The following is a 20143-nucleotide window of genomic DNA, read 5'->3' as shown; positions in this document are numbered from 1 at the left end:
GTCCATATCTGGCCCTTATGCAAGCTGTTATTCGGCCTGGAATTGACTGACAGAGTTTTTGGATGTCCTCGTGTTGGGAATGATGCCAAAATCCGTCCAATTGACGTGTTAGATAGTGAATGTCTCCTGCTGATTGGAGGCACCTGTCCACAATGTTTAAAATTTTCTCAGTTGGAGAGACATACGGAGGCCTTGCGGACCAAGATAGGTTGTGCCAATAACGAAAACAATCAGTAGAAATTCTCGCTATCTGAGGGCGGGGATTATATTGCTGAGATACAATAATAGTTGATGTTGACTAATTTACCCTCAATATGTTGACGAAAATACCCGATCAAAACTGGAGGTACGCATAAAACGCGATCCTAAATCGTGCTAAACGCATTCTCTGAAAATTATTTCGAGTACTTGGTTCATGAACCCACGTGAATAGCATATGACTGAACATACACGACCTCTTAGCAACAGATAATACTGAGCTAAAAAAGATCAGCAAAACGGATACAGGGATTAGTGAACACAGGATTGTTGTAGCAAGATTGAATATTGTAATCCGCAAATCCTACAAAAATAAACGAAAGCATATAAAAATTCACTTGACTCCTTTCCGAGGGATGATTTCCACCACTTCCATATTAGCAGTGTAAGTGCAGACATGATGTGGCTTGAATTCGAAGAAATAGTATATACGGTAATTGAGAGATTTAAACCAAATTAATTAGCAACAACGGAGCCGATCCCCCATGGTAGACGAAACAGCAAAAAAGCATGCCAAATTTAATCGAAGGCAAAATCTCCAAGATTGGCAATCTTTTAAAGAAGCTCGAAATGTAGCACGGACTTCAATGCGAGAGGCTCATAATAGTTTGCACAACGAAACTTTATCCTGAAACCTGGCAGAAAATACAAAGAGATTCTTGTTGTATCCATAGAATGCTAGCGGCAAGACACCAAGACACGGTCAATGCCTTCTCTGCGCTATAGCTAAGGAAATGCTATCGAAGACAGTGCTACTAAAGCAGTGTTACTAGGCACAGTCTTCCGGAATTTCTTCGCTAAAGAAGATTAAGTAAATATTTCAGAATTCGAATCAGGAACAGCTGTCATCATGAAAAACTTAGAAGTAGATATCCTGGGACTAGAGAAGCAATTTAAATCACTTAATGAAAGGAAGTCTTCCAGTCCAGACTGTATATCAGTTAGGTTCCTTACATAGTATGCTGATCCAACAGCTCCATACTGAACAATCACAAACAACCGCTCGCTCCAAGGAAGACCCTTACCCCAAATACTGAGAAGTTGAACAGGTCACACCAATATACAAGAAAGGTAGTAGGAGTAACTCACTAAATTACAGACCCGTATCATTAACGCTGATATGCAGCACGATTCTGGAGTATGTATTGTGTTCGAACATTAAGAATTAACTCGAAGAGAACGGTCTACTGACACACAGTCAACACGGATCTAAAAAACATTCTTCTTGTGAAATACTACTAGCTCTATACTCCTACTAAGTGTTGAGTGCTATTCACAAGGGATTTCAAACTGAGTTTGTATTTGTAGATTTCCAGAAGGCTTTTGTCACTGTACCACACAAGCGGCGTTTAGTGAAATTGCGTGCTTATGATATATTGTCTCGGTTATGCGACTGGGTTCATGATTTCCTGTCAGAGACGTCACAATTGGTAACTGACGGCAAGTCATCGAATAAAACAGAAATGTTTTCTGTCGTTCCCTAAGGTGGTGTTGTACGCTCTCCGCTGTTCCTTATCTATATAAATGATTTAGGAGACAATCTGAGTAACCGTCTTCGGTTGTTTGCAGATGATGCTGTTTATCGTCTAGTAAACTCATCAGAAGATCAAAACAAACTGCAAAACTATTTAGAAAAGATAGCTGTATGGTGCGAAAAATGGTAACTGACTCTAAATAGCGAAAAGTGTGAGGTCATCCACAGAAGAGCTAAAAGGAATCTAAAGGCTGTAAATTCAACGAAGTATATAGAAATTACAATTACGAAAAGCTTATATTCGGAAGAACACATGGAAAATGTTGTGGGGAAGGCAAACCAAAGACTGCGTTGTATTGGCAGAACACTTACAAAATGTAACAGATCTAGTAAAGAGTTTCCTACACTAGGTTTTTCCGTCCTCTTTTGGAGTATTGCTTCGCGTCCTGGGTTCCTAACCAGACGGGATTGACGGAGTACATCAAACGGTTCAAAGAAGAGCAGCACGTTTTGTATTATCGCGAAATAGGAGAGATAGTGTCACTGGCATGATAAGGGATTTGGGTGGACATCATTAAGACAAAGGCGTTTTTCGTTGCGACGATATCTTCTCACGAAATTTCAGTCACCAACTTCCTCCTCCGAATACGAAAATATTTTGTTGCTGCCGACCTACATAAGGAGAAACGATTATCATAAAAAAAATAAGAGAAATCAGAGCTCACGGAAAGATATAGGAGTTAGTTCTATCTGAGCGCTGTTCGAGACTGGAATAACAGAGAATTTATTTTGAGATTGGTTTGATGAAACCTCTGCTAGGCACTGAATTGTGATTAGTGGGGTATCCATGTAGGCGGAGATGTAACTGAAATCCAAGCAGAGGACTGCTTGCAATCAACATCAACAAAACGGGGCGTAGAATATCATCCATCTACCGCTTGGTGGCGCGGACGAAGTGAAATGGCACCCTCAGGCCATCACTCCTGATTTTTAGGCCATATGACAGGCGATAGACAAGTTGGTACCTCACTGTTGTCCGCCGCCTCTCCAGACACGTTTTCGGCCTGTAGTCTTGTAGATTGGAATAGAACTGTCTTCAGTAATGAGCAGTGTTTCGAATCCAGCATCGATGACCAGTGGAGATGTGTCTGGACACTCCCCGGACAACCGAGCGAGGTGGAGCAGTGGTTAGGAATCTGGACTTACATTCGAGAGGTTCAAATGGCTCTGAGCACTATGCGACTTAACTTCTGAGGTCATCAGCCGCCTAGACTTAGAACTACTTAAATCTAACTAACCTAAGGACATCACACACATCCATGCCCAATGCAGGATTCGAATCTGCGACCGTAGCGGTCGCTCGGCTCCAGACTGTAACGCCTAGAACAGCACGGCCACTCCGGCCGGCCATTCGGTAGGACAAGGGTTAAAACTCTGATTTAGGTTTCCTGTGATTTCCCTAAATCGCTTCAGGGATGGTTCCTCTGAAATGGCACTGCCTATACTGTTCCCCATCTGTCCCTAATCCGAGCGTGTGCGCCGTCTTTAATGACCTCGTTGTCGACGGGACGTTAAACAATAATCTTCATCTCCTATTCCCCCACGACCTGAACAGCGGTGGAAGACGAACCTAACTGCCGTCCATCATACGGTTTGACCACCGGGAGTGATGGTCTGGGATACCAATTCTCTTCATAGCAGGACCTCTTTGGTTTTCATCGGCGGCATCCTTACAGCACAACGGTACACCAGCGATACTCTACACCTCATGTTGTTGCCCTTCATGGTAAGCTATCCTGGGCCTATATTTCAGTAAGGTGCGAGAGTTTCTACTGCTCGTCTTCGTGTTTGTAAAACAGCTCCTTGGCCAGCAAGATCTCCAGATCTCTCACCAGTTGAGAACGGTTGGAGCTTCATGGGCAGAGTCCTCCAACCAGCGCGGGATTTTGACCATCTGAGCGCCAGTTGGACAGAATTTTCCACGATGTCGCTCAGGAGGACATCCAACAACTTTATCAATCAATACCAATCCGAGTAAGTGCTTGTAAAAGGGACAGAGGTGGACCAAAGTGTTGGTTACTTGCTAATTTCTGAAGATCTTTCTCTTGAACCAATTGTCCAATTTTTCTGAAGTTGTAATCATATGTGTTTTTGTATATGTACATCGCATCAATCCTACACCCCATTCGGGTAATTCCTTCGTGGTCTGCGTTTCTTTCTTTCTTAGATTATGCTTGCACCACAAATATCCATTAATTTATGGATCTAGATGTATTACGGACGACGGTCACAAAGCTAAGGAAGTTCGGAAGCTTCAGACATGCTTCTAACGGTTCAAATGGCTCTGAGCACAATGGGACTTAACATCGGAGGTCATCAGTCCCCTAGACTTAGAACTACTTAAACCTAATAACCTAAGGACTTCACTCACATCCATGCCCGAGTCAAGATTCGAACCTGCGGCCGTAGGAGCAGCGCGGTTCCGGACTGAAGCGCCTAGAACCGCTCGGCCACAACGACTGGAATTTGAGACATACCCTGTGGGATAATTGTTTTGACACGTAGTAATGTTTAGCCCTGGTAAAGATACAGTTTCTATAAAACTTTCCGTAATTGCAGAATATATTATGTAAACTAACAACAATTATGAAAAAAATAAAACTTAAAATTAACTGTAAAAGATTGTTATGGAATGCAAATCAAATATGAGAAGAACGCCTGGCATAAAAAAGAAAATATAAGAATTCGACAATTTTTGTTATTTTGTTACCTTCAATCGGGGAACAAGAAACACGCTGCAAGGAAATCAGAAGACAGGGCAGAAAAAGGGTGAGCTTTAGTCGTAATATCATATAATTAGTTGGACTGATTCTTGTACATGCTTAACTTGTATTGGAAAACACGTTTTTATAATTTCGTTGAGTTTGCATGACTTTTTATAATGCACTTCTGACAGCTGCACTCTTAGATGAAAAATACATTTGCAATAAAGAAGAGATGGTATTGTGACCGATGTTGACGTTCCTTCTGTCGGGGATTACATCATGGTCGAGAGGCGCAGTCATTCTCTTGGAATCGAATGAGAAATCAGAAGAGGTGGAGTAGAAAGCCGTGTTTTCAGTGGGAGAAGACTATTAGCGAATAAGTCTGTGAGGAGGGAATAGCAAAAAAGTAGTATCAAAATGTTCTACACCTACATCCATAGTCCGCAAGCCACCTGACAGTGTTTTTCTGAAGCGTGCTGCTGTGTGGTTATCAGTGCTAGACACTGTTCAAGATAAACAAACATCGCTTGAAAGCGACATAAACGTAGTTATGGAGAAGGCTAACGGGGACGGAAATAAAGTGCACTGGAGATTCTTTGAAAGAATGAGTGAAGAAATTCATGGTAGCTATGGAAGGTAAACGAAACTTCGTAGGCACTTATTTAGACACAATAAGGAAACAATCACGGACTGTGAGAAAAGCCAAAAAGAAGAGAAGCAAAGCGTTTGAGAAGGATTCTGAAATACGTGTGACTGGATAACATAAGAAATAAGGAACAAAAAAATCAGGGCAAAGCGAAGAATGGAGACAGTAAAAGTCCCTTTGAAGGTAATAAAATGTCAAAATCTCATAAAATTAAGGGCAGAGAAAAAATAGAGGAATATTTGCAGCCACAAGACGTATTCTTACAGTAAGGCTGACAGATTGCCAAAATTTTTCCTCAGTGAGTAATCACTTCGCAAAATTATTTGTACATAAAAACAGAAACTTAATAGATTTCAGGTCGTGAGTAGTATTTCAATTGTACTTATAGGGCTGCTCAGCTCTCTGCATTGATTTGTGGTTGAGTAACCACGTAGGATAAATTGTAAGTCTACAGAACAACGGCAAAAAGGAGAAAATGTGTTTTTGACTACGCACCTACGCGTTTGATCCGCCTTCCGACGACATTATACACGTTTTCAGCGTTAATGCATCCGTTTCTCCAGTGTGTTTAACGTGTCCGTATTTCTGTGACACAGACAATATTCTTTGTGACTCGCTGAGCGTGGCAGAACCCAGAGATATGGCGCGTTATATGGATGGAGGTAACCCCTGTCCTTTGTGCTTGACCCGAGCCCCGTAGAGATAATTTCGTGATCTCGCTTGAAGCTTTTGTCGTCTCGTAAACGGAGAATGAAATACGGGCGGCGACAATTTCAGTAGTAATTCGTGGATACTTGCTGCGCTTCATATGGGTTACCATTATTAGTCAGATGGCAATGCGTGAGTCCCAGTTCCATGTCGGCAAGAGACAGACAGAGAGAGAGAGAGAGAGAGAGAGAGAGAGAGAGAGAGAGACATACGAAGTGGTTGATAATTCTGTTAACCGCCGGAACTAGCGACAATGCCTTTATTGGTCTCCGAGGCGTTTGATCACCCTTCCTGAACATGAAACAGAATAATTCAGCAGCACTGTTACGCCACCATTACTGAGTTTGGCGTGCGGTGCACTGCTGAGGCAAAACGAATTGCAAGCGTGCCATTTAAAACGATTTACATTCAAATTTATGAAAGCTGATTAGTCAGATGTATGGTAAAAAACGTAAAAGAAAGTACGCAGTTTAATGAACATGTGCACCTGTATTCAGATATCGTTGACTAAACGATGTCTTTAATTGTGAAGTAACTGTACTGAGAGATTATTCTCATTTTATACCAGGGTATGCAGATTATAGATGTATTAGAAGCATACGGTACAATTTCGAAACGGAGGTGTAAGTACTATGTTGACCACGATTTGATACAGCAAAATTTAATCTAATGAATCTATGAACACGATGGATGACTTTGCCACAGATGAATAATAATCAGTGTCGTAAATGAGACAGCTGGGAGACTTCACTTTAAACACAGGGCGGTAGCACACCCTCTGATAGTAATGAAGTGCACATCACCTCCACATCACTGATTTATTGTAATATCTAGATAATGGAAATTAATTCCGATGTCAGTATAGAAACCTCTAAATCGACTTTATAATGTTTATCACAATTGTGTCAGCAGACGCCCACATAGCTTATGCTGTGGAGAGAAGCGCTAGTGAGTTACCTATCAGTGGGCGATCGGAAAGATTACATTTTCATGTAAGCAATGGCCAGTTGTAAAGATCAGTTGTACTGATGAGCAGCTACTACACAACCACACTCTGCTCAGACTGCCCTGCGTTCATTCTATTATTTTATTTAGCAATACAGCGCAGCCTAAAGAGTCAGTTAAGTCCGACAAAACGTGTTGGTCAAAACCACCAGTAGCGGGGGAAAGATTTAAAATGCATTCACTGCTTCCCTAGCTTTCTCTCTTTTATTGCCATTCCCTGATCCCCCTCCGCATCCTACGTCGTCAGACAGATATTTCCTGCTCCCGCCAATCCAGCTTCTAGCAATAATTAAATCAATAGCCAGTGGTGACTTCTTCTTGTAATATACAAATGGGTATTAAAATTGCTACACCAAGAAGAAATGCAGATGATAAACGGGTATTCATTGGACATACGGATTATACAAGAACTGACATGATATTACATTTTCACGCAATATGTGTGCATAGATCCTGAGAAATCAGAACCCACAACAACCACCTCTTGCCGTAATAACGGCCTTGATACGCCAGGGCACTGAGTCAAACAGAGCTTGGATTGCGTGTACAGGTACTGCTGCCCATGCAGCTTCAACACGATACTACAGTTCATTAAGGGTAGTGACTGGCGTATTGTGACGAGCCACTTGCTCGGCCACCATTGACCAGATTACCCTCTTGAACCCACCGATTCCATATTCTGCTAACAGTCACTGGATCTCGACGAACGCGAGCAGCAATGTCGCGATACGATAAACCGCAATCGCGATAGGCTACAATCCGACATTTATCAAAGTCGTAAACGTGATGGTACGCATTTCTCCTTCTTACACGAGACATCACAACAACGTTTCACCAGGCAACGCCGGTGAGCTGCTGTTTGTGTATGAGAAATCGGTTGGAAACTTTCCTGATGTCAACACTTTGTAGGTGTCCCACCGGCGCGAATCTTGAGTGAAAGCTCTAAAAAGCTAATCATTTGCATATCACAGCATCTTCTTCCTGTCGGTTAAATTTCGCGTCTGTAGCACGTCATCTTTGTGGTGTAGCAATTTTAATGGTCAGTAGTCCACTAGGGTAGTGAGTGTCATACCAATCACGTTCGCCTGAAGAATATTGCATCGAGATGATCCTCTAACTCTGTTTGACTAGTGCCCTTTGCAAAACCTAGTTTCTCTGGTGACGTTGCAGGCGGATGACTCGGTAAGACAGTATACATCGAGGTGATAAGTCAAGGGATGGTGATATGCATATTTACAAATAGCGCTACTGTCGCTTACACAAGTTATAAAAGGGCAGTGCATTGGTGGAGCCGTCATTTTTACTCAAGAGATTCATGTGAAAAGATTTCTGACATGATTATGGACGCACGACGGGCATTAACAAACTTCGAACGAGGTATTGTATTTGGAGCTAGACGAATGGGACATTGTTGTAGCCGCAGAAAAGCCAAGTCTAAATGCAGTTGTTCTCAGACGATACACCAGAAATCATACGGGGAGATAGAGTTAACAGGGGACTCCAGGCGTGTCAGAGGGGTCACAAAAGATAACGACGCAGCCAGATAGCCGAGGCGGCGGTCCAAGCGGCCAGGCAGCTGCGCGTGATAAGCAAGGAAGCAGACTCAGCTATTAAGATAAAAAGGGCGCTCTGGGCAGGTCCCTTAATAAGCAATAACTTACAGTATCAACACTCTTGGCTAGAGGGAGAAGTCTGGGAGCGGAGAGAGAAAGAAAGAGGGCCCTAGGTGGGGACCGCACTACGTCATGAGGAGCCAATGAAGGGCTCAGGACGCAGTGCGTGACCATATAGGGAGAGGCCCCTCTACCCCTCCACCCAGCTTCTGAACAAAAGTACTGAAGTTAATACTAAAACAATCCCTAATAAGGAAAAGTTGCACTCGACGCTACGCCATGCCAAGCGCTGGCGGGGTCGAAGGGGAAGAGCTAACAAAACTCGGAGGCACGCCGCTCCGGGGAGCTCTCTCTCTCTCGGGTTTAGGCAGCGACGGTAGTCAGCGTGAGTAGCAGCCGACTTGGGCTGAGGGCGGGCTGGAGGCAGACAGTTGGAAATAGTCGCCGATGAGCGTTTAGGCAGCGACCGCGGGACTCTGACGTAGGGTGCTAGTGTGGGCAGCAAAGTGCTGGATAGTTCTATCAGGCAGCCAGAACGGTGGAAGTCAGTCACCGTCTCTGTAATGGGCTTGGCTATTCTGTAGGTACAATCACTACGCAGTTAGGGTGATCTGTATTCTTTATGAATAAATTAGAACTTTTATAACGTCCATACGAGTTTACTTCTACCAACATCCTAGCCTTGTACCTTCACACCAGGGAATTTAACATCTTAGCCAGATCAAAAGTCTCCCTCTCAATTAGGTCAACCGGCTAATTCCCGTTTACGAACCGTGTCGCTCAATCCCTCGCAAAACCCACGCTTGGGACGCGACAACATTCCTTTTCAGAAATTGGGAATTCAGTATTCCGAGATCCACAGTCTCAAGTGTGTGCCGAGGCTACCAAATTTCAAGCAATATCTCTCACCATGGCCAACGTATTCCCAAGCACAGAGTGGCGAAATTCGGCGTTAATGTGTTACAGCAGTCGACGACCGATGTGAGTGCCTCTGCTAACAGCACGGCATCGCCTGCAGCGCCTCTCCTGGGCCATATTGGTTGGACCCCCGACGACTGGGAAAGCATGCCCTGCTTTGGGTTGGTATGAGCTGATGGTAGGGTTAGAGTGTGGCGGAGACCGCACGTAGCCAAGGATCCACATTGGCGACAATGCACTGTGCAAGCGGCTCGTGGCTCTGTAATGGTGCGAGCTGTCCAGGTGAACCGATCATTGACTGGAAACGGTTATGTTCGGCTACTCACACATTTTACGGCATTCATGGACTGAATATTTATAGATGACAATATGCCATGTCATTGGGCCACAACTGTTCACGTTTGGTTTGATCAAAGTCCTGGTTAATTCGAATGAATGATTTGGCCCGACATCGGGTATTTATGGGACATATCGAGAGATCAGTTCGTGTTCACAATCCAGCAAAGACAACACTTTCGCAATTATGGAGTGCTATGGAGGCAGGATGACTCAATACTGTTGCATGAGAGTTCCAACGAATTGTTGAGTCCATGTTACGTCGAGCCGCTGTACTACTCCGGGCAACTGGGTGTCCGACATAGGAGGCAGCCCATGACTTTTGCCGCCTCAGTGTAAAGCGGATCAGAGACGTATGCTGAATCATTCTAGTGACGATGCGAGCTGCAGAATGACGAGAGCCGTTGATTTAAGGATCTTTAACAAAGGCCCCATGTCTGCGAACGAGCACACCATTCAGCACAAACTGTTGAACAGGAATTATTCGAAAATGCAAGCAGTTATTCTCAAAAATGTTTACGACAGCTCAACAAGAACTTCTGAACTGCTGTACATCACTCTTCTTATCACTGATGTCTTCCAGAGTGATGTGCTGCTGCACAATATTGACGATGTGCCCTGAGGATGAGAGTCTCGATTAACGAAGTGCTGCTACAGTGCTGCATACATCAAACGACCATAGTATCTTCCTCAGTTCGTGTCCAATATTTCCTCTAGTTTTATTTTACTCTCACGCTCTAAATCTCCGATACACAACATTCTATCCTGAAATTTTTCCTTTTCCTCTCAACCTTTGCAATACCAGGGGAAGGAGATAACGTTATATCCACCTTCCAAAAGTGTTGTCATTTAGTCAATTACTTTATACGAAATTACAATGAAATGAATACCCCCTAGCCGCATACAGGAGCTGATACAAGTCAACGGGTATAATTGAAAATGTGTGCCCCCACAAGGATTCGTACCTTGGATCTCCTGATCTGAGCCACCGAGGACACAGAAAATAGTGAGACTGCAGGGACTTCTTTGGCACGCCTCTCGTGAGACCCACATTCCCAACTTATTGCCCCGAACTATGTTCATAGTCCCCTGCCCATTAAACTCATTACTCGAGGCTTTCTGCCGATACCCCTAAGCGTTCGGGCACTGTTTGTGCATCCACACAGATGGTCAAATGGCCGGTGATATATTACTTTATGGTTTTAAACTTTGAAAAATTGTTTTAACATAGTCTCCTACCAAATTCCATAACTGTCTTAAATTTTCCAGTTAAACTTAACACAAATATTGGAGTCTTACTAGCAGAAGTCGCTTTCCCTATGAATGTCGTATTCAATAACTTCATGTTCAGCACGCTACTTAACTAAATTTTTATTTTTTTGTGGTGGGAATAAAATACACTCCTCCCTCTTGGTATAGCACCTTACTGAAATTCCATTGGTATTGCTAACTGATAGTTTTGGGTTTTGATCACAACCTAGACATCAACACCTCTTTAGAAAGTATGTTGTTAATATAAGTCAACAACAGTTAACTAGTTTTTTTTTACATTTTTTAGTGTGGTGTTAGGGTGCCCCCGCGCCCCTCTCCTTGTAATGCGCTGGTACTGCTATGACTAACGTAATGTGCAGTCGGACCTGTGCGTTTATTTTGCGATATGCACCACTTTATAGATCGACTGCCAGTGCCCCTTCCACGTTATCTGTTTGCATACCGCACCTCTCTAGAAACAGCTTCACGCAGACGATCAGCGGTTTTCTTTAACATTCCCGAAAATGTAGTCGGATGAGATATTTCCTAGGCACTCACAGCAACATATTTGGCCCAATAAGGAAATGCGCTGTTTCGATAAATCCATCCCCACACACAACTTCAAAACGTAAAATGGCTTTGCTTACAAGACTGATGAAGCGTCTTTTGTCGCAGTCACCTTAAAATTTGTTGAAATTATAGGAACTTTTACGTCTCTTTCAGTTTTTAAGAAAGTAAAATGTAAATGTCGCGTGACTAGGGCCTTCCGTCGGGTAGACCGTTCGCCGAATGGAAGTCATTCGATTTGACGACACTTCGGCGACTTGCGCGTCGATGGGGATGAAATGGTGATGATCAGGACAATACAACACCAAGTCCCTGAGCGGAGAAAATCTCCGACCCAACCGGGAATCGAACCCGGGCCCTTAGGATTGATATTCTGTTGCGCTGACCACTCAGCTACTGGGACTGACTTTAAAAAAAAAAAGTAATTTTAGTCGATTGTCCAGCCTCATATGCATGTTTTAATAAATTTGGAGCCCTAGTTTTCTGACCAGTGTAAGAATACCACTTTTTACATGCAAAAGAAGGCACTATATATTTGATTTTTTCATTACCGTCAAATACAGAAGCAAATCGACGATTCCAATTTGAATTCACGCAATTATATGAAATCACTTTCTTTCACCTTGTACTACATTATGTGCAAGATGTTATTAAATCATTCCAACTAATATTTACTCCGACGCTCCCTTTATGTCGTCGTCGTCTTGTCTTTTTGGAGCTTTAACTGAAGGCACCGGGAACTAGTCAGCTGGAACTTCTCAGGTACGAAGTGGCCAGGGAACCTACTCCACAAACTACACGAAAGACAAGGTCAGACAACGCACCACGACCAGGTGCAGATGGCTTGTGTGCAGCTAAAGCGGTCGTAGCCGGGAGTTAAGCATCGAAACAGACTCCCGGTTTATCTGGGCAAACATCCTTCAAGTACTCAGCTGTCACTGCAACAGATGTGCTATGCCGCTTCATATAATCTCGTCCATTGACAGCATGTAAGACAATGTACCAAACGTATATAATAATATCAGGGGAAAAATGTTCCTGTCGGAGCTTGAAGAAGACGAATACACTCCTGTTCAAAGGTCCTACTGGAAAGTGGGGCACCAGCGGCCTGATTCTACCTTCCTCGGCATCTCAGTCCCCAAAAGTTCTGGCGTGCAAAAGTATTCGCGCTTTTTTCTAACATGCAAATCACCTCTCATTCTTACAAGCTGCCCTAACTGTAGCTCGTTCACAACCACATCGCTGTAAGTTGCTCATGTCCGTGCACTCCCAGTTGCTTTTCTCACTCACTCATTCGGCCCGGCTCATTGCCATTACCTCTTCGTACCTCTCTGTCACCGCCTTCTCACAGTCACTGCCCCCTTCGCTCTGTCCTATAATTACTGCCTCCTTTCACTGCCACTACCTCCCTCCCTCTCGTGTCTCTTAGTATTGGTATCTAATTCATTTCTTCCCACTGCTGCTGCCTTTCCCACTGTCACTATCGGTAAAACTGCACTCAGTCAAACCTGCGCCCAATGAAGTTTGCATCCAGGAGAGGTCGACGAAGGGCTCACTGATTCCCCCCGTCCCAGCGCAACGACTTGCCCGGTAGGTAGGAGAGCCGAGGACCCGTCCTGGCCAGCTCTTAAATGCTCTGCTGATGAAGAGCACTGCAGCTAATGCCTAAATTTTTAGTCTGCCGCTGTAATTTTTTCGATTTTCTGACGGACTTAATGATAATTTTTTTATTCGTTTACGATTAGATCTTCGAAAATGCAATAGGAAACATTAAAACCAAAATTACATACAAGGATTTTAAAAGTCGTATGTCCTCTACTCGACACAGCTTACTTTAAAATAAAAAGGGTCTATATCTGTAGATCAGTAAGTGGGACTTGTAATGTACATAGCATGCTTTATCAGCGATTATGCATGTGTACCAGAACTACATCAGCGCACACTCCGCTGCAGAGTGAAAATCTCATTCTGGAAACTTCCCCCAGGCTGTGGCTAAGCCATGTCTCCACAGTATCCTTTCTTTCAGGAGTGCTAGTTCTGCAAGGTTCGCAGAAGAGCTTCTGTAAATATTAGAAGGTAGGAGACGGATACTGGCAGAAGTACAGCTGTGAGTACCGCACGTGAGTCGTGCTTCGGTAGCTCAGTTGGTAGAGCGCTTGCCCGCGAAAGGCAGAGGTCCCGAGTTCGAGTCTCGGTCGGGCACACAGTTTTAATCTGCCAGAAAGTTTCATATCAGCTCACACTCCGCTGCAGAGTGAAAATCTCATTCTACACCGACACAGTTTACGAAGTTGTATCGGAATACTTGTTTTGTACATAAAACTGTCTTTTCATGCTCCTAGTCACTTTATTTATCCCATACGTGATTCCCATTCTCCTGTTCTAAGGCATCATCAGTGGGATCTACACGATACAGTTTTGTTAGTTTTAGATTATTAAACAGTTCACTTCGCGATTTTTTGTAAAAAAAAAGTAATTACTTACGATTTGCTGATCTTAGTTTCCTCACGGCAGGTCTGAAGGTCACACTACCACTTTCATCACTGCCATATAATCACATGTTTGTGTTCTTGGCTTCCACACCATTTTCACCATGTTTCTCACTCTTTTTTTGTGGTGGACTATTGTTCTTTTGTCACTCGATACAACTATTTCGTCGTACACTATTTTTCACAACGTAAATATTGGGACTCCATTACGTGTTTCATCCTCTTTGGTTTGAAACTTCCTGGCAGATTAAAACTGTGTGCCGGACCGAGACTCGAACTCGGGACCTTTGATTTACACTCGTCTCCTACCTTCCAAACTTTACAGAAGCTCTCCTGCGAACCTTGCAGAACTAGTACTCTTGAAGAAAGGATATTCTGCAAGATTCGCAGAAGAGCTTCTGTAAAGTTTGGAAGGTAGGAGACGAGGTACTCGCAGAAGTAAAGCTGTGAAGACGGAGCGTGAGTCGTGCTTGGGTAGCTCAGTTGGTGCCGGCACGGTAGCTCAGCGTGTTCGGTCAGAGGGTTAGCTGCCCTCTGTAAAAAAAAAAAAAGAGTGAGTGAATGGATCAATGACGAACTTCAACGGGCGTCAGGGCGTCAGGGGACGTCCGCCACGAACAATTGCAACGAATTATTACGAACAGAATAAGATTAAACAAAAAAAGTTGGTGGGGCACTTGCCCGCGAAAGGCGAAGGTCCCGAGTTCGAGTCTCGGTCCGGCACACAGTTTTAATCTGCCAGGAAGTTTCATATCAGCGTGTGTGTGTGTGTGTGTGTGTGTGTGTGTGTGTGTGTGTGTGTGTGTGTGTGTGTAAGAGAGAAGGGGAGATACAGTCGACGAGGTTTTTTTTGCGGGGGAGGGGGGCGGGGTGGGGGGGGGGGGCTGTACTAGCTGCTAGCGATAGAGAGTGGTTGAAAACTTTGGTGACAGCTGATCTGACTTTTCGTTTCAGTATTATGTGGAGGGGCTAATGGATGAGTGAGTGTAAAGGTGTTGGATTCTATTATTATTATTATTATTATTATTATTATTATTATTATACTGGACAGTGTTATATAATCAGTCAATATATAATACTAAGAAAAATAAATGAAAACACTATTGGTGAAACTCAACCGACCGACGTGTGGGTGGTCAACAAGAAGAATTTGTGTTTGCTGAAGACAGAAACCTATTCATATAATTATTTATTTGGAAGCAAACGCTTCCGAATGAGAGCTTTACCCACAAGACTAAATTCTGTAATATACGCCAAAGAAGGATTATGCTTACATCCTGTCGTCTTCGACGACATCAGAAAGGAAGCTCAGGCACGTGTACGACAAGTGCGGTGAGGAGAATCACAGGAGGAGAATCGTCAGTATCGTTCGCAAAAGAACGCCGAAGTCAATTTTGGGAAAACACGAAAAATCTAAATCTGTGCCATTGGGTGGTTGTTTGATTTTCACCCCTCTCGCATCCTGGTACAATTTCCTTAAATGAAGCGTTGTTCTGTTTGGTACGATATGCCGAAATGATGGAACATCAGCACCCTGGTTTTATGCTCCACTTCGTGTCGTGGCTGGTGACTTTGATGTAAAGATCGTATAAATTCATGAAGACAGTGCGGTGTTACCGAATGTCGATCGTTCTTCAAGCAAGTTACTACTTAGGAGAACCCTGGTACCTTGATACAAACAATTCTGGGAAAAAAACGAAAGCGATGAAAATTCGAGTGAAGCAATGCACTTAGCCATATTGTACTTTTATTTCGTCGAAAAATACGCTCTTAACGAATCATTATACACGCATATGAAGCAAAATAATTGACACTCAAGACCTGTAAGACAACGAACATTAGCGTTTAACGACCCGTCGTCGATGATGTCATTAGGGGCAGAAGATAACAACTTCGGATTGGGGAACAATGGAGAAGGAAAGTGGACCTGTCATTTTCAGAGGAATCATCCAGACGTTTGTCTCAAGTGACTCAGAAAAAAAAGAGACACCTAAATGAAGTTGGCCGAACGGGAATTTGAAGCGCCATTCCCGCGATTGTATGTTATAAAGTAACTTGGCTCGGGTGGTAAAAGCCTTAGTACGTTTGCTTGTATCTAGCCCGTAGCCTAGTAAATCGCATATTCTTTAAACACTCAAATTTTCTTATACAGAACAGTTTCAAACTTCTGAATGCTTTTTACGTTGACGATGTAAGCGAGAAAAAGTTTAGAAAATGTATGAAATTACGTTTAAACTTTGGTGGAAGACGTTAAGTGCTCTCATTAACATCCGCTGGATGAGTATGGTCTGGGGAGTTTTAAGTAAAAACTAGTTTTTCACAAATCTCGATGTTTATGACATCGTATCTCCTGAACTAAACTGTCGAGTTACATTAATCGGACCACTTGTCAGAAGCCTGAATAACCAGCTTTTGCTGCGTGGACGACAGCGACACGTGCAGGAAGGGAGTCAATGAGATTCTGGAAGGTACCGGCAGATACGTTGAGGCACGCTGATTCCAACGGCGTGGCCAGCTGCGCTAGGTTTCTTGGTTGAGGATCCATGTCACCAGCAGCCTGATCGAGGTGGTCCCATACATTCTCGATTGCGTTTAAATTCCGCGGTTTCGGTAGCCACGGGAATCACGGGAAACTCATCCTGGTGCTCTTCGAACCAAGGAAGTATACTGCTAGCTGTGTAGCACGTTACATTGTCCTGCTGGTAGATGCCATCGTGCGGAGGAAAAGCAAACTGCAAGTAGGGATGTAAATTTTCCGAAGGATAGATGCATACTTGCATTGATCCCTTGTGTCTTCCAGAATGACGAGATCACACAGGAAATGACAGGAAAACATTCTCTAGGGTAAACACCTCTTTTCTCTTGCCTCGACTCTTCCGAAGATTCAACGATAGACTGCCCCAAGGAGCATAGAACGTGATTCACCTGAAAACGCCGCCTTTCGCCACGCAGAGATGTCCAGTTGTGGTATTGGCGTACAAATTTCAATCTTTGTCGCTGATGAGCAGTAGTTAGCATGTGTGCATGGACGAGGCACCTGGTGTGGTGGTCCAAATGCGACAACGTTCGCTGAACGGGACGTTGAGGAGACGCTGTTAGTAGCTCCCTTGTTCATCTGGGCTGTTAGTTGCGCAACAGTTTCACGTCTATTCACCCGTATACATCTTCGCAGCCATTGTTCACCCTTATCATCCTTGGTTCGTGGTGCCCCAGAGTTGCCTCGGAGCCGGCTTTGGGTAACGTCATTTTACCATGCAAGTACACTTTAACCACGGCAGTACGCGAACAGTTTACAAACCTAGCCGTTTCTACATCTACGTGCATCTACATCTACGTGATTACTCTGCTATTCACAATAAAGTGCCTGGTAGAGGTTTCAATAAACCACCTTCAAGCTGTCTCTCTACCGTTCGACTCTCGTACGGCGCGGGGGAAAAACGAGCACTTATATATTTTTGTGCGAGCCTTGATTTTCCTTACTTTATCAAAAAATAGGTCTGAGCACTATGGGACTTAACATCTATGGTCATCAGTCCCCTAGAACTTAGAACTACTTAAACCTAACTAACCTAAGGACAACACACAGCCATCACGAGGCAGAGAAAATCCCTGACCCCGCCGGGAATCGAACCCGGAAACCCGGGCGCGGGAAGCGAGAACGCTACCTATCGACCACGAGATGCGGGCTCTTACTTTATCGCGATGATCATTTCTCTCTACGTAGTTTGGTGCTAATAGAATGTTTCAGCTATCGGAGGAGAAAACTGGTGATTAAAAAATTTCATGAGATCCCGACGCAACGAAAAACGCCTTTGTTTTAATGATTGCCACTCCAATTCACGTATCATGTCTGAGACACTATCTCCCCTATTTCGCTATAATACAAAACGAGCTGCCCTTCTTTGTACTTTTTCGATGTCATCCTTCAGCCCCACCTGATGCGGATCCCACACTTCACAGCAATACTCCAGAATAGGCGGACAAGCGTGGTGCAAGAGTCTTTTTAGTAGACCTGTTGCACCTACTAAGTGCTCTGCCAGAGAATCGCAATCTTTAGTTTGCTCTACCCAGAATATTATCTACGTGATCGTTCCAATTTAGGATATTTGTAACTGTAATCCCTAAATATTTAGTTGAATTTATAGCCTTCAGGTTTGTGGGTCTTACAGCATAATCGAAATTTAGTGGATTTCTTTTAGTACTCATGTGAATAACTTCACGCTTTTCCTTATTCAGGGTCAACTGCCACTTTTCGCACTTTTCAGAAAAGCTTCAACCCCTGACCCGAAAGCCAGTGATCATGTAGTTTTGGACGTCAGATATATCGCTCCGTTTCCGCATTACGACTGCACTGTTTTACACATCCCTCCGACACGCTTCACATTCCTTCTACTGCTAGTGCCACCTACCGTTTGTGAGTGATTATTGCAAATTGATGTCGAACATAGGCGGTAATGACTGGACAGTGTATACTGACGATATAATTTACATTACATGTGGTAAGTCACAAATGTATGGTTCTGTTATCGCCTATAATGATGCTGTAAATGCATTTAAGAACCACGTGATGCTCTGTCGACAGGAGGTGGATTTTAAATAAAGAATTTCATCAGTAGCTCAACGCGGTTAGCGAGACATTTTTATCCAGCACTCTGTTACATTTGTCAGCACGTGTAACAACCTACTAGTTTTAACACGTGACCCTTACTAATTCTAACGAAAAAACCTCTCCGCTGTAGTAAGATATAAACGTATTAAATTTATAGGAGACAAACGCGTGTCAACACTGCTACCAGCTGGTAAGACGGCCTGCCACCCTTTTCCAGATATTTGATGAGGATTATCCCTTGCGAATACCAAAAGACAGTCGCCATAACCTTACCGGCAGAAGGAATGGTCTTCGCCTTTTCTGGTGCAGATTCTCCCTTTGTAACCTTTTGTTTAGATTGTTATTTGATCTTAGGAGTGACGAAACGACGCTTTAAGTCCTGCGGATTCTTCCTGAACAGCTGCAAACCATCCTTGCAACACTTCACATGATTCCGCTTTTGGACAAGCGTGAGCAATCGCGGAACCCACCTTGCGGCTAGATATCTCATGTCTAAATGTTTATGAAAAATCTTATGTACCCATTCATTCGAGATGCCCACAGCGCTAGCAATCTCACTTACCTTAACTCTTCTCTCATCCATCACCATATCATGGATTTTATTAATGATTTCTGGAGTAGTAACCTCCACAGGGAGTCCAGAACGTTCATCATCACTTGTGCCCGTATGGCCACACTGAAAATTTTGAAACCACTTATAAACTGTTCTGATCGAAGGTGCAGAGCCACCGTAATGTTTATCAAGCTTCTCTTTCGTCTCCCCTGGCATTTAGCTTTTGATAAAGTTTAATCACCACACGAAATTCTTTTTCGTCCATTTTTTTGACAATCACTCGACTTCCTTGTGTCCTCGGAGTCTTTCGCGACGGCATACATGAATAAAACGTTCTCGGTTTTCCAGCCGCGTCAATTCGCAAATAAACTGCTCGAGCTTTCGATGGCCATCTCCGCCATCGTCGTCAGGAGTTCACTGAGGGCCAGGGCTGTTACGGTCTCCTGCTTATATAGGCATGATTACACCAGCAGCAGCCAATCAGATAGATCCAATGTGGTGCGCGCGCTGGTTAAGTCGACCCGGGCAGCTAGCGGAGCTATTGCCCTTGGCAGCACCGGTGACGTCAGGTGGCGCCAGGGGCAGGCGCCACGTTCGAAACTGCCGCTGCCGCGTCGCGCATCTGTCTCTGCTTTCTTTCGATGTCCAACGCCCGTCCCCATGCCCTGCTGAGTGGGTATCCCTGGTCTCTGTTGAAATTGTTGTTGTTTAAGCGAATCTCGGCCGCTTCCTTTATAACGGAGTCCCAATATGTAGACGCATGAGCCAACACTTTTGTATTTTCGAACTGCATCTTATACCTGTTTTCTAGGTAATGCTCCGCTATGGCCGGCTTGCCAAGCTCCCTTTGTTTTATATGGCGCTTGTGCTCAGCAGAACGCTCCGCAGTTGTGCGAATTGTCTGTCCGATATACATGCTGCCACATCCACAGGGTACACCATACACACCGG

At 43.9% G+C, this 20143-nt stretch overlaps 1 protein-coding gene and 1 non-coding gene across 3 annotated transcripts in view; one reads left to right on the top strand and one right to left on the bottom strand.

Annotated features, from left to right (window-relative positions):
* LOC126278432 (two pore potassium channel protein sup-9) overlaps positions 1–20143 on the bottom strand; it is a 1195629-nt gene that overhangs the window by 546379 nt on the left and 629107 nt on the right. The window lies entirely within an intron of this gene.
* Positions 13670–13744, top strand: Trnas-cga (transfer RNA serine (anticodon CGA)). The gene has a single exon. It is a non-coding gene; the product is annotated as a tRNA-Ser (tRNA).

This window comes from Schistocerca gregaria, chromosome 6 (assembly GCF_023897955.1).
Source record: "Schistocerca gregaria isolate iqSchGreg1 chromosome 6, iqSchGreg1.2, whole genome shotgun sequence".
NCBI classification, from domain to species: domain Eukaryota; kingdom Metazoa; phylum Arthropoda; class Insecta; order Orthoptera; family Acrididae; genus Schistocerca; species Schistocerca gregaria.
Note: the sequence above shows the minus strand (reverse complement) of the source record. Positions and strands in the feature narration are given on the sequence as shown.